The 14,478-nt window shown below is 45.7% G+C and overlaps 1 protein-coding gene across 2 annotated transcripts in view; it reads right to left on the bottom strand.

Annotated features, from left to right (window-relative positions):
* Nucleotides 1-14,478, bottom strand: part of C14H19orf12 (chromosome 14 C19orf12 homolog) — a 59,148-nt gene that overhangs the window by 3,847 nt on the left and 40,823 nt on the right. Inside the window, exon 1 of one of the 2 annotated variants that reach the window (XM_069868186.1) lies at nucleotides 1,479-1,548. The exons of the other annotated variant lie outside the window; for it this stretch is intronic. The gene's annotated coding sequence lies outside the window, so the exon portion shown is untranslated. Of the gene's footprint in view, nucleotides 1-1,478; nucleotides 1,549-14,478 lie in introns of those variants that run through there. 2 annotated transcript variants of the gene reach the window in all.

Genomic DNA, 14,478 nt, shown 5'->3' with positions numbered 1-14,478 from the left:
TTTACTAAAACGTAGACCCCCTCAGAACTAGCTCAGTACTTCTTAAGAAGAAAAATGCCCAGGACGACTTCTGACTCATCTGTACAGCAACAGCTCTGTCTGTTCTGCAACTTGGTGTAATAAATATGAGATCGGCACCAGAGCCAACCCAAACGCAAAGCACCGGGCAACTGAGGCAGACTACAGACACAAATGACAGCACACCAAGACCCGACTGGATGAAGGAGCAGAAATCCATTAGATGTTTCTGCAATAGCTGGCAGGCAGGCAGGGAACTGGGATTCTCCTGCCTACAAATGAGGACTGTCTCAACGCTGGTCCATACTTTCAGTTACTTTCCTAAGGCAGGGTTCATTCTCCTTTATTGGTGCAACAATTAAACCACATAGATCACCACTTGTTATCTCCGCATTAGGCACTCTTCTCTCCAACCATGAGGACTCACTACAGCTACAAGTATTTATTATAACAATATAATCCTGTTGCTAACTATACATTTAATTAAGTGCTCTTCTTTGTAATATTAGAAGATGGCAAGAAACTCATCTATTTCCTAGACAATCTGAATTCAACTAAAATGCATAAAAGAGCACTTTAATATTGTTTTGTAGTAACTGTGACCTTAAGAGTTTTGCTTACCTCCTTCTTTTGTGTATTTATCAAAGCTTGTATGTTTATCAAAGCGTTCAACCAATTTATTTAATAAAAGAGGCAACAAATTTCCTTGTTATAGTAACAAACCAATAGGAACCCAGGAGCTGATTTTAAAAACGCAGGGGTGAAAAGGCAGGCGAATGCCCTCCTTGCAGCGCGGCTGGAGGGCCTGTGGCACCTGCCCTGTGGGGGCAGACCCCGCTCCCCAGGCTGCTGCCCCACGAACACCTGTCACAGACCGGCTCTGCCGCCTGCAGCCCTTCATTTTTCCTAGACTCAACGCCCTCCGAGTTTATAAATCAAAGGTGGAATTGTTTTCCATTTCCTGGCCAGCTCCTCCTGTTTGAAGAATTACTTGAATCATAGAATCACCAGGTTGGAAGAGACCCACTGCCTCATCGAGTCCAACCATCCCCATCAATCTCTAACCGTGTCCCTCAGCACCTCGGCCACCCGGCCCTTAAACCCCTCAGGGAAGGGGACTCAACCCCCTCCCTGGGCAGCCTCGGACAGGGACCAATCACCCTTCCCGCGAAATTTTTTTTCCTAATGCCCAGCCTCAAATTTGAGAGAATTCCGAGCCGCTGCCGCAGCCGGTCCCGCGGCGCCCCGGACACCGAAGGCCTCGCGATGGCGCCGCGGGGCCCGACCGAGCTGCCAACGGCTCCGTGACACCGGCCAACGCGCCGAGCCCGCGGAGCCCCGGGGCCGCCGAGGCTGAGGGCCCCGCCGGGCCCGACCCCGCCCGCAGCGGCCCCGGGGAGCCCCGCGGCCCGGGCGGCAGCGACACGGCCACCCCCACCCCATCCCCACACCCCCCGTACCTGCCGGCAGCGCCCGGGGGGGCGGCACCGGCACCGCCCGCTCAGAGCCCAGAGCCGCCCTCGGAGGCGGGGAGGGACCTGAGGGGAGAGGGAGGGACCTGAGGGGAGAGGGAGGGACCTGAGGGGAGAGGGAGGGACCTGAGGGGAGAGGGAGGGACCTGAGGGGAGAGGGAGGGACCTGAGGGGAGAGGGAGGGAAGAAGGGTAGGAGGGAGGGATAGAAGGAGGGAGGGAGGGATGAGTGAAGGGATGGAAGGAGGGAGGGAGGAAGGGAAGGAAGTAGGGAAGAAGGAAGGGAAAGAAGGCGGGAGGGACAAAAGGAGGGCTGGAAGGAGGGAAGGAAGGAGTGCAGGGAGGAATGGAAGAAGGGAGTGGGGATGGCAGGGGGACGCCGGGTGCCTCAGGGCATCACAGAATCACAGAATACCAGCTTGGAAGGGACCTCAGGGATCACCTGGTCCAATCTTTTTAGGTGAAATATAGCTTAAATGAGGTGGCCCTGCACCCTGTGAGCTGAGCCTTTAAACTGTTTAGTGTGGAAGAATCCACCGCTCCTCTGGGAACACAGCGACGGCCTCATGGGACTGTGCTGCCCTTTTGGGAACAGGGCTGTGGGCTTTGCCAGCCTTTATCACGGTTCTGTTTCGGAGCTAAGACAAAACTCCTCCCGTCTGCTCCTTGCTGAGGATGGGGGAAAGGAGGAGGAACATCACCCACAATTTGGGGGTTGGAGCTGGATGATCTTTAAGGTCCCTTCCAACTCAAACCATCCCATGATTCTGTGATTTTTGTCCCTTTCCCATGGCTGCACATGTTACATCCCTAACCTCCCTGTGCTTTATATGATCACATAAAACCAAGTCTCTGTGTAACAACTCAAAATGTTACAGGTCTACCGGTGCTCTTGATTTTTACGATCTGGATGTAAAAAGCAAACGCAATACCTAAAACGAGCGAAGAACCAAATGCCATGTGCACTGTAAAATGTAACACCCCAAATTCCAGCTGTAAGCAGCTTTCCGAGGAACGAGAGAGTGATGAAGTCTCTCCATCGAAGGAGGGAATTTTTATCATTCTATCCCAAACTGCATCATTAATTCACTACTCCAGTTAAAAATAAACACTGGTTATTAGGGCTCCGGCAGCAGGTATTTTTAGGTCTATTTTCTTGTATGGTAGAAGTTACTAAAATGAAAATGTCAGGTAACAGTGCCGAGTATATCCTTTAGGGGTGTGTGTGCTGCTGTAACCCATACCGCATTCGGAGGGATTGTGGCCCTGTTGAAGTCCATGGGAACCCAGTGACTGCAATCAGCTGGACTAAGAACTGCTTTAGTCTGTAGCTGCCAGCCACCACCTGATGACATGCCACATCCTCTCCCTGGTGAGCAATAACCAGCATGAATCAGCACACCACACGTTCCACTCAGCAGCTGTGCGTTCGGGCTAAAGAACAGCGTACCAGTCATATTTTTGGTCTTATCGCGAGAGCGGTAACAGGTTTTCTCCTGGGCGGGTGTGCTGCCCAGTGGGCTCCATCCGCTGGCTCCCTGCACCTCGCTATCTCAGGGCCTCGCCTGCACTGCTGCGTTGGAGGAAAAGCCTAGATGGGAGAAGGGATACATCTGCCAGCTGTGGCCTCATTGGAACCTTCCCTTCTTGACAACATTACAGGTTCATAACTTCTGAGTTCCTCATGTTACACTCTGGATTGCAAAGAAAATGGTGAGCTTCCCAAGATCAAACAAAGCACAACCTGTATTTAAAAGGGAAATTAATATAAAAGTAACACTACAGCTTTTAAAAGGAAATGGTGCTTTCTCCACAACTCTGTACAATGAGAAAAGGCAACGCTTCTAAAACCAGGAACCTACCTCTTATTTTCACCTATTGACACCCTTCACCTCGGCACATGCAGGAGTCAGTAATACAGTAAAGATGCCGAGATCACTGCAGGAAGACACAATATCACGTTACAGAGATCCACTACAAGCAAAGCATATGCTTGATGGCAAATCTTCTCCCTATTTCCTGCATTAGATATTCATCAGAGTCTGACTTCTAATTGAATGCAAATAAAGGGTATAACAGGTTTTTGCATATGAAGTGAAGATATAGAACATCTGTCTCTTCACAGCCTTTCAACGTACCTTATGTGACATTAAGCAAAGAAGAGGTTTGCCTTATCAGCTTGTAAGAAACAGTCTGAATTTGAAGAACAGCGTGACTGAACTAAATCATTCCACCCCTGCTGTAAAAGGTGCTGCTGGGCTCCCCGCACGCTCAGGTGATGAAATGCCAAGTTGGGTAAAATCAGTTTCGGTGCCAAGAAGATGGACTGTTGGTACAGAAGGTCACAAAACACTATTAATTGCCTTAGATCATCTCCGTCTTGAAAGATGATCTGAAAATCTAGGCTGGTGCTTTGGAATAAAGCACGTACTGCCAGCCAGCACTACCTGGGCAGGCTGTGAAAGACATTTAAGGCACATCCTTAACTGCAAACTGTATACTGATCTTCTGCTCTTTCAGACTCTTACAGCAGGCATTTATGCTGTGTTTTTACTTCAGCAGCAGAATTCGATAACTGTGCTTAACAATACAGCATAGCCGATTTGTCACCTTTCAGAAAAAAGCCACAGCCAACCTGAGGGTAAAAGTCAACGTCCTGAGACTGGTTTCGAGGTTTCTGTATTATAACATGTATGAAGCGGACGTGAATACCTTACATAGTTTCTCATGTCGTACTGCAATACTGCAGATGTGGGCCGCCCCTCTGCTCCACTTGCAGTCACAAGGGTTGCAGCTGTGCCCATCTGGCAACAACAGGGTTGTCTAAGGAGCTATTGCCAAGCTAAAGGAAGAGCAGGGCAGTGTTTGAACTGTATTTAAGGTTGTCCTGTAGCACAGCTTAGACTCTGGGAACAAAACGAACTAGAAACTCTTTGCAAACTTCGCTGGCTTTCTGTGGACCTCAATTTGGGAACCACTGCCTTAAAACTGTCATGAATGACTGTCTCAAGAGTAAAATGACGTGCGTTCAAAACCAGTAACAGGCATAAGTTATAAAGAACAGCTCATACCAAATGGCTCTACCTACACCAGCGTGCACACACACAACCACGAGGGACAAGTGTCACTGGCAGAGAGGGAACTGACCAAGCAGATGAGTGAAACAGCAGGAACTGGGCAGCCCCTTCTCCATGATACAAGAGGAAATGACCTCAAGTTGCCCCAGGAGAGATTTCAACTGGGTAAATAGGAAATACTACTTCATCAAAAGGGCAGTCAAGTATGGGAAGTGGCTGCCCAGGACAGTGGTGGAGTCCCCATCCCTGGAGGGATTTGAAAATCATGAGCATGTGGTGCCTAGGAACATGGTTTAGTGGTGAAGTTGGCAGTGTGAGGTTTACTGTTGGACTCTTATGACCTTAAAGGTCTTTTCCAATCCAAACAATACAATTCAGTGATTCTGTTCCAGAGGATCTTTCATTCAGCCCTAAGCAGACAAGCATTAAGTTCTCAAAACCTGTTGAAAAGACACCCAGCAGGATGAACTAATCTCCATACCTCAGAATAATAAAGGCTCTGATTTTGTTGCCATTAGGATAAACAACTGTCCTCCATTTCTGTCAAACAGCAGATGTCTCCCTTTGCCAGTATTTGAAACGGGTGCGTGGTGACAAGTTAGACTTCCACAGCCACCATTAGTACCCTTTTTCAGCCTACTCTCCCATCATAGAAAAATCCTCATAGAAAAATCCGCAGGGGGTGGAAGATAACACCGAACCCAAACCCTGAGAAAAGAACTCAGGAGAGCAACAAACTCCAAAGTCTACAGAAAGGATTTGCCTCAGAAGGATCCCAGGTCTCCCATGTTAGTCATGGCCCGTCCTCTGCCAGCAGGTTGAGCGATCCAAGAGCACTAAGCGATTTCTTTCAAGTAAGCTGCTCATGGTGACTACAGAAACCTCGAGGATTACAGTGCACAAACAATGGGAGCAGAGCCGCTTCAAATGATGGGCTGCGTGCGGGCAGCAATACAAAATACGGGCAGGGATTTAAACAGAACGGGTGAGATCTGTATCCTTCAGAGGGCTCCCATATGCCAGATCTGGCAGCATGAATGTTCATCTTGCTTGTTGCTCCACCCCTTGAACAATGCGGCTAAACCCCAAACGCGGGAGTTGGAAAAGCAGAGGCAGGTTTGCTAATCATGCTGCATGCAAAAGCAAAAGGACAAAGGAAACGCACGGCGCTTCCAGCAGCATTGGGGAAATAATTAAGCATGAATTAAATAGCGTATGTGGATTTGAGACGAATGTTCTTGGAAACAATTGTGCTGTTTCAGTTGTGCTGTTTCTCCCTCTAAGTTTCACAAAGTAATCTGCATGTCATTTAAATAAATACCATAAATTATTTCAACCTTTTTGTTTTTATTTACATAAACCAAAACGCTCATTTCCACTGTTGTTTGGATTACCTGATGAGAGTGAAATGCAGGGGTCTGAGGGGAATCTTGCCTCTCCCAGACATTCTGGATTTCTCAGGTGGGCGCAAGCCCGGGACAGGATCCCCCCTCAGCCGTGCCTGGCACAGCAAGGTGTGGGACACGGGGTCCCTGCCCCTGGATCAGGGAGCTCCAAGCCCCATCCAACCTGGCCTTGAACACCTCCAGGGTTGGAGCAGCCACGGCTTCCCTGGGCAGCCTGGGCCAGGGCCTCCTCACCCCTAGAATGAAAAAATTCTTCCATTTCTTCAAAACCTTGCAGCCACCATAACTTACAAGACATACAATCTTCTCTGATGCTCCTATTATTTTCACTTCCATTCAGTGTTACCTACACGTCACCAGTTTGATTTCACATCTGATAAATATTTACCTTCTTTCTTGACTAATTACTCTTCTTTGCCAGAGTCCTTTGCAAACTCGCCTTCTTCCCCCACCCCACTGGGAGTCAACAGCAGCCAATTCAGAACCCTTGCCATTCTGTGCACTCAGCCAGTTATAAAGAAATACAGTGACTGAAATACAGAAACTCATCAAACGGTCGAGTGCAAGGTGGCCCAAAATGTCTGGTTGGTGCACACCCCTCTGCAGGATCCTACGGGGCCTGTTGGCTACCGAAAACTAAATATCACCTGCAGAACCAAGGGACCTAACCACCACAGAAGGAGGGACTGAACATCTAGCACAAATTTTGACATTCTGGCTGTACGACAGCAAAGGATCATTTGGGCCTCTGACCTATAAAGCCTGCCTGCAGCTTTCCTCCATAAGGCTGTGTTTATGTTTGGTTGATCTCTCCAGGCTAAAAGGGAACCCAACAAATATTCTCCTCTCTTCTCACACAACCCTGGGCTGCTTTTCCCCATGCTCTGTTTGAAAATGTACCTGACATTACAGACTGCAAACCACATGAAGTCACTATACAGATGTTCTTTTAACAGAGAATATCCTCTAGTCTTAAGGTCTATGGCTGTTTTTTGTTTTATAAACCAAGGGATTTAACCCGCTTCCCATCTTGGATAGGAAGGCATTTACTTTCCTGGGCCTGGCTTAGTAGGGTCCTAAGTTTTGCTTCACCACAAAGGAATTAGAATTGACTGGGTCTAACTTGATGATTTCCAGATATCACTAGGGTGTGCTGTAGATCATGAAATGGCAGCAAAGCACAGCTATCAGGGAAAAAACAAGCTGCTATACCGATGCTGCAACCTGCACCCACCCAGCTGCTCAACTTTTGGGAGGAAGCGTCTGCCTGCTCACCTTCAGCCTTGGAAAGAAACGCATATCCCAGCACCCCGTCCTTCAGTGCCAATCAGCTCCCAGTATGGTCACGGAGGGCAGGTGGGATGATGAACCAGCACAGTAAGGATGCTGAATCAGAAGAGTTTTTAAGCACAGCTTAACTAAGTGTGTATTTACACTAGCAACCACAGACTTGAATGGAAATTTAAAAAGCAGCACCTATTCAACCACAAACAAAAGCCAAAATGGTTTGTGGTTGAGCCCCAGCTGCCAAGGCACATCCAGGATGCCACAGTTAGGGGTAATAGCAAACAGAATTATCTAGTGATACTTCAGCAGGCTGCATGAACTGAGAGTTTGGTGATTTTACACCATGAACCACGTACTCATTATTCTAACATTTTGTATCACTTATTTGTAGCATTTAGGGAACCCCAATCAGGGCTCTATTGTGTTAGAGACTGTACAAGCTCAGAAAAATAGGATGGCTTTTATAGTGAGTACATCACAGGCCCCGCTACCGTAATTAACATTGATTAGCATGAATGCAAACATCATGGGAAGACAAAGATGGACCCGGTCTGGGAGCTGAGGTACTCTCTCACCTTTCAAGGTGGCTCCTGTTGTTCCCCACTGCAGGACAGAAGGGTGGCTGTTTCTGTGAGATGGCTGCAGGCTCCAGTGCTCCCATGAGCACATTCCAGGACACAGGATTCAAAGAGGCGCCTTTGTCACTTACTAATCCAGTGTCTATCACAGGCAGCTACATTATACAATCATGTCCTTAAAATAATCCCAAACAATTACAAACCAGTTAAAACTTTCAGAGTATATAAATCAACTCAAGTCAAAGCACCAGAACCAAACCTGCTCCCTCGTGTCAGAATGGAGCACTTCCCCTGCTTCCCGAGGCACTCTGCCCAGCATTTGTTACTCTGACAATGCTGACTGCGACTACTGCCAGCACTTCTCATCAAAAAGGACAGTTGGCAACCTCTTATCTACCTAATGTGTTAGAAGAAGACTCAAAAAGCCAGATCCACTTCAAATGAAAACTCTAGAAGAGTTACCTTGATGGATATGGGATGTGGAGCTGCAGGTAATAAGCCTTCTCCCTCCAATATACAGCCCTTGCTAGATCTGCAAGTATCAGATGCATCTTCTCATCCCAGGCCCATGGCATTTTCCCAGGTTTGCCTTGGATACTACAGCAGTTCTTCCTTTCCAGCTGTAGGAAAGAGCATCTGTGATGCCAACAAAATAGACAGCATTTGGAGACGGTTAGTGTGAAATTATAGGGTTGAATACTTTGATCCTGTTAGTGCAGTTGCCTTCATTAACCAAATGAGATTCAAGACCTGAATCTTTCCTATCACCCATCCTCTCCCTGACATGTTTGCACACGTCTTTATTGCATAACCTAAGGCAATACCTCCACCCTGAGTTCCACTTTCACATCCAGTACCATGGAAAATACATCCACACTAGAAATTTGGCTCAGTTCCCCAGGACATCGGCCATGTCATAACTCAACCCGCAGCCTGGTCTGTCTTCAGACGTGGTGCACATCTAGGAATCTCACACACATTGAGCTGAACACAGACGTAACTCCGTGCAAGACTGTTCTGTTGCCCCAATTCCAAATGGAATCAGGATGTGTTTATGTGCTCGACTGTAGTTAGGGTCCAGCTGTTTGCTACTTGGTGCTGTTCTGGTAAGATTCCTTAATTTAATTTTTTTCAGATACTTCATACAATTTTACTCACAGGGAAATGAACAATAATTCTACAAAGCCTAAAAATAAACTTGGATGTGCTAAAATATTCATCATTTCACTCCCAGGCTTCCGCCAGCTGGGCTTGTCTGCTTTAGGTTTGAAACCCCTGAGAGCTAGAAACACGGCTTTATAAAGATGAGCAAGTTTACATGAGAATGACAGAGATCTGTTTTTTAATCTTTACTTTGCCAAAATACTGTCTGGGGCACTTATTACTGGAAGACATTTATTTTTGGCCATTTCTTCCACACTTTTAATGCCATACTTCTGTTGTTTGCACATGTGGAGAGGCAATGTCCAAATCCATACTCTGCGTGTACTTCCTTCAGTTGTGCTCATTAGATTCATTAAACTATTTAATTCTCAAGGATCTACTGGAGATACAGCAAAGACCCCCGAACACCAGTTAAGAATAAACCTGTAATGAGAATAAATTATACAGATGTATCAATTGCTACAAGTCCTGTAAGGAGCGAGACCTCTTCTCCATAAATATCTGCTGCAGAATTAAATCCAATACATTAATAAAAGCCTTCCCCACCCAAATCAAACAATGGAAGGATAACAGTTACCCGATCAGTTAAAAGAATAAACCTTTTAAATAAATAAATTTGCGCTACACCAATTTATGTCACTGTGGTACTTAAGGCGAAACCTTTTAAAGGAATAGATTTACTGTGCATACAGATCTCCGCTGGGTATGTGTAATTATGCAAAGGGAAGGCATTACTTTTAGAGTGGATGAATGGCTGATACTTTTTGATTTACTGCTAGAAACAGAAAAATGGTAATGGCATGAAATAAGCATTTGCAAAGCCGTTTTGGCAGACAGAAAATGTTTGATTTACCTAGGGCATCCATCAGGTTCTATATTTTAGATCAAAGTAGATAAATGGAGAGGCAAATGGATATTTGGAAAAAAAATCTACTGCTTTCCTGTCAGCCCCACAAGCATGTTAAACGTTTGGAGGGGTAAAAAGCCCGGGGCTCTTTGGATGGAAGGCAGGCACGATTCATCACTGCTCTGGTGACTACTGCTTTCTGTATTTACCTGGAAAGGTGAGGATTGCATGGAAGTAGCTGTAACCTCCTCAATCTGACAGTAATTTGAAGGCGGCTCACAAACCTCAGTGATTCCATCAGACACGGGAAATGGATAAAGTATGACCCTGGGTCATACATTCCTCTTAGCTCCAAGTTGTTCACTCTCCTTTTCTCTCTACTTATGGCTTGAATTCACATTGGTGAAGAAAATTAGTTCCAGTCAAGACACACACCCTCCCCAAATTAAGCTTCACTGCCTTCCCATTTCAGGATCTGTGTAATAGGAAGGACACAGTCTATTGGACAGGTATCCGTGACAAGTTGGGAGACCGAAGAACCAAAATCAGCTTCTTCCTATGGCAGAATTCTTCCTAGAGGTTCCCAGTGAAAAGCCCAGTTTCTGAGCGTGCTGTGATCCTGTTTGGAACTCCTTCTACACTGGAATGCATCACCAGCAGCTGTGTAGCATGTGCATCATGTCCAGCCCTTAGAGCATCTCAGACCTGTGGTACATGTGCTGCACAGATGGTCCGAGCATGCACAGTTAAGCCAAAACGCTTGGCACACATCCAATTTGTTGTGCTGGTGAAAATCTACAGGAGGGCACGTGCACATGAACCCCCTCACAACACATCTACTGCGAGTGGAATTCTGTGGTGAAGTTCTTTCCTCTCAGTTTTGTAGATGCACTTGCCTTCCAAGAAGTAATTCACTGATCACACCTCTGCCATGAGCCAGGGTTCTCACTTTATATGCAGCCCAAAGATGCTGCGCTTGTGGGGTGGGACAAATCCTCTGCAATTATCACCAAAAAATGACCAAAAAGTATGAGGTTGTACCAAGAAAAGAGGCCAAAAGGACAATGCCACCCCTCTGCTGCATTTCAGTATCTGTGACTGCTAAACAGCCCTCATACATAAGGCTTTACACCTACAGCTCCACGGAGGAGGTGAAAACCAACACGTCTCCAGACCAGGCTCAGCAAGAAGCACCCAGGCTGGTCTCCCTCACCTCACCCAAGCTCCTCTTCAGTTATGCCTCTCTGAAACACCAACCTCGCTACAGACTGCCACAGACATAAACTCTGAAAATCAAGACTCAAGATCCCCAAATGCAGGATGCATGTACACCGCAGCGGTCAATGTCTAATACCTACAGAGCTGAAGATTTGTGTACGCCCAGGGATACTGGAAAGCTATACACTTTGTCTGTAGAAAAAGTCATTGCAAGCTTCCATGCAAGGCATAAAATAAGTGTTAAAATACTGAGCCAGAAGTAAGGCCAGACTGTATTTCTACTCCTGTAATAAATCAGCACTACATGTATATATTAAATCCAATTCCTTGATGTGTCCAGTTCTAGTGATAAAAACTTAGTGAGCAGGGAAGAAGTTATTGGGTAGAGATCGATATGCTTGCTTGTTGTCCTTGATTGGCAATAATGCGACCATTTTCTCCTTGACTGTAAGAGGCGCTTTTGTGATTTGGGAGCATAAAGAAATTCTGTACTTGACAGATTTATATAGCAGGAATACGCTAATGTCCTTTGACCCGCTTAAGAATAAATACGACCTACCAAATTGTCATTTTTATGGGTATTTACAACTGAGGCACTTTGTAAACCTAAGAACTAATATTTCCCAAAGGAAATCTGTGCTCTCGAATCTTGATAAATTATTGAAAAATACAAGCCACTACCAGCCCTACAAATTTTCTCTTCCATTTCCCCTATTTTTAGTCACAGAGGAGTTGTCAGAGCTGACCGGGCTGCTGCTCTATTTCATGGAGTTGCTGCGGCAGCCACGGCCAGCGCTGCCGAGGGCTCCTCTAACACTGTGGGAGGTTTGATCACGGCAGTGTAAAAATCTTCCCTGAAACGTGAAGGTTTTCAGTGGCCAACTGAAATATCAGTCAGATAACTCTTTAAGCTCTCCAATTACCATTAGAAAAGTATTACAAACTGTGATTTCCACAGCCCAAACACCACCGGCTGCATCTGCTCTCACAAATGCTTCAATTGATCCTTTAAGCAGGTAGGGCAAGGAGTCAAATAAGACATCCCAGCTGACCCAGACTCCAGCGCTCACCACCTCGGGGGTGCAGTGCACGCACTCCAAATTAAACAACACGGTACTGACCAACTGCATCCCAAGTCTCTTAATTCTGCAGGCCGGGTGACCCAGGAAGCCTTCACCAGAGTGCTGTATCTCAGCATCTCACCTACCCACAGAAATGTCTTCCGTCACCTTTATGCTGTCTCTGCCCACAAAAGCTTTTGGAAAAGACAAATGAGCTGCCTGCAGAGCAGAGGTTGCTGAGATGAGGGCCTCTGCCCTGCAGCATCTTCCTCTGGAAGACGACAGCCCGTGACTACAACTCGATAGCATGGAGGTAAGGGAAGATTTGACATGAAACTGATTATTAACACGGTCACCATACAGAGTGGTTGAAAGGCACTGGCTTTTATCCTAATTCTACAACCAAAAGGTGACAGAAAGTCAGCACTACTCAGGACAGTGCCTAAAACACTTGTAGTGTTTTTCTGGCAGGAGCTTATTGTCTCTCCTCCTGGTTACACTCCTGTGCAACAGCATCGATTCTCTCAAAGACTTCCGGCACATCAGATTTCCATAAAGCCCCATGACGTGGCACTCAGCTCTGCTTTTACTCCATTTCTAAGGGCAGCTGCTTTTCTATTTTTCTTTGCGCATCTGTGGACAACAAAATCTTTTCTCTCTCACAAGAATGTCTTCATTAAGGCAGTTTCTGCCTCCAGCTTATTCTTAGTCTTCTGCATTCTATCATCTATGTATATGCGCAAGAAAGGCTTGAGAGGCAAACTGAAAAAGCAGGAAGCTGGAACAAACAATGAGGCAGGAACTGCGGGAAATTTGAGCATCTTTTCTTGCCCTTCGTTTTCTGCCTTCCTTTTCATCCTTCTTTACTGCTGAATTTGGGATTCCTCCTACATTTCCCATGAAACGTGACTTCAAAGTTTTGTTTTGTGACCTCGTTTTGAGAGCTGTGTGACATGGCACAGCTAATACAGTGACTGCGACAGGAAATCAAACAGTGCTGAGTTGAACTACTACCCTGAACACTTAATTTCATATCAGATTTGGAAAATTTAGATATTTAAAATTTCTTGTACCCTCAACTTACATTTTTACACTTGATGCTACTTACCAAGTAATAAAAAGGTTCTAAATGACCACTGGCCCATCAGCTCCTACTCCCTACATTGGATAGTCCACCTCCCTGTTCTGCTCAGCAAATATTTTGGTTTCTTTCCCCTCTTCTGCAGGGCCTGCCTGCAAGTCCTTTGTATTCCTCACTTCTCCCTCAATGAGGAGTTTGTTGGAACAGGTGCAGGAAACAAGAACTGGACTCCCACTTGTAATCAGGGAGCCTGCAGAGTCAAAATCTGGGATGAAAGAGCAGCCTAGCAGCTGGCTCAGCTGCCCAAATGACATAGGGAACAAAATCACTGAAAAATATCCATAAATCTTACAAGCTTATGTATTTGCAGCACCGAAATAGGTAAAAAAATTGTCTTACTCAGTGTAGATAAAAATATTTAAGCTTTATGAATGAAATGAGGGCTTATTAAGATTTATACACTGATATATAGACCACCAAGTCTATTACCAGTGAGTTTTAGTTATCATTTCACTGAAGAGACCCTCATTTTACCAGGTATCTTTCCTGCACCGGTAAGGTGATAAGGAATCTTCATGTAAAGTCATTTTGCTATGCAAATGGAAGTTTACATTCGCTCTGCTGGTCCCCAAGTTACCAGCGAGAACCACATGGGACGTTTGGGTGGGGACACTGGGGACCAGCGCTGGGACAATTACGTTGTATTTTCCCAATCTACTTTTAGGTTCTTCCCGCTCAGCACAGCACAGACAGGAGTAAGCACAGTAACTGTGCAAGATCAAAACCTGAGAGGAAGGAGAGATCCAATGAGAAAGGGAGGCCACTCTGACATTTTAAAAGGGCAAATCGAAAGCAATCAACACCCAACAAAACGCTCACTGTAGGAAGAGGTGATAGCGTAGGATATACTTGGGCTCCTGTAATGAGGCTAACAAGTGCTGTGTGTTTTAATGTAAATTAACACAAGATAATCTCTTCACATATTTAAGTGATGCACTTCAAATTAATTAATACATATTTAATAAAAGTCTTCTTGAACAGCTGTTATTTACTTCTGGAGTTTCTACACACTAGCACTGCCTGCTTTGTTCTGCTCTGAAGTTGTTCATGCTCCAAAGCACTTTAACAACTTGGGCTGTGTAAAAATTGAACACTCTTCCCCAAAGAGACAGCCCTTCTGATAACTTAATATTTTTACATTAAATATTCAAACACTTCCTGAACAAAAGGTCAAATTCTACTTACAGCATCTGTGTGAAACATGCAGGCA

This window comes from Phaenicophaeus curvirostris, chromosome 14 (assembly GCF_032191515.1).
Source record: "Phaenicophaeus curvirostris isolate KB17595 chromosome 14, BPBGC_Pcur_1.0, whole genome shotgun sequence".
Lineage (NCBI taxonomy): Eukaryota > Metazoa > Chordata > Aves > Cuculiformes > Cuculidae > Phaenicophaeus > Phaenicophaeus curvirostris.
The sequence above is the reverse complement of the archived record's forward strand: the minus strand, read 5'-3'. Positions and strand labels throughout refer to the sequence as shown.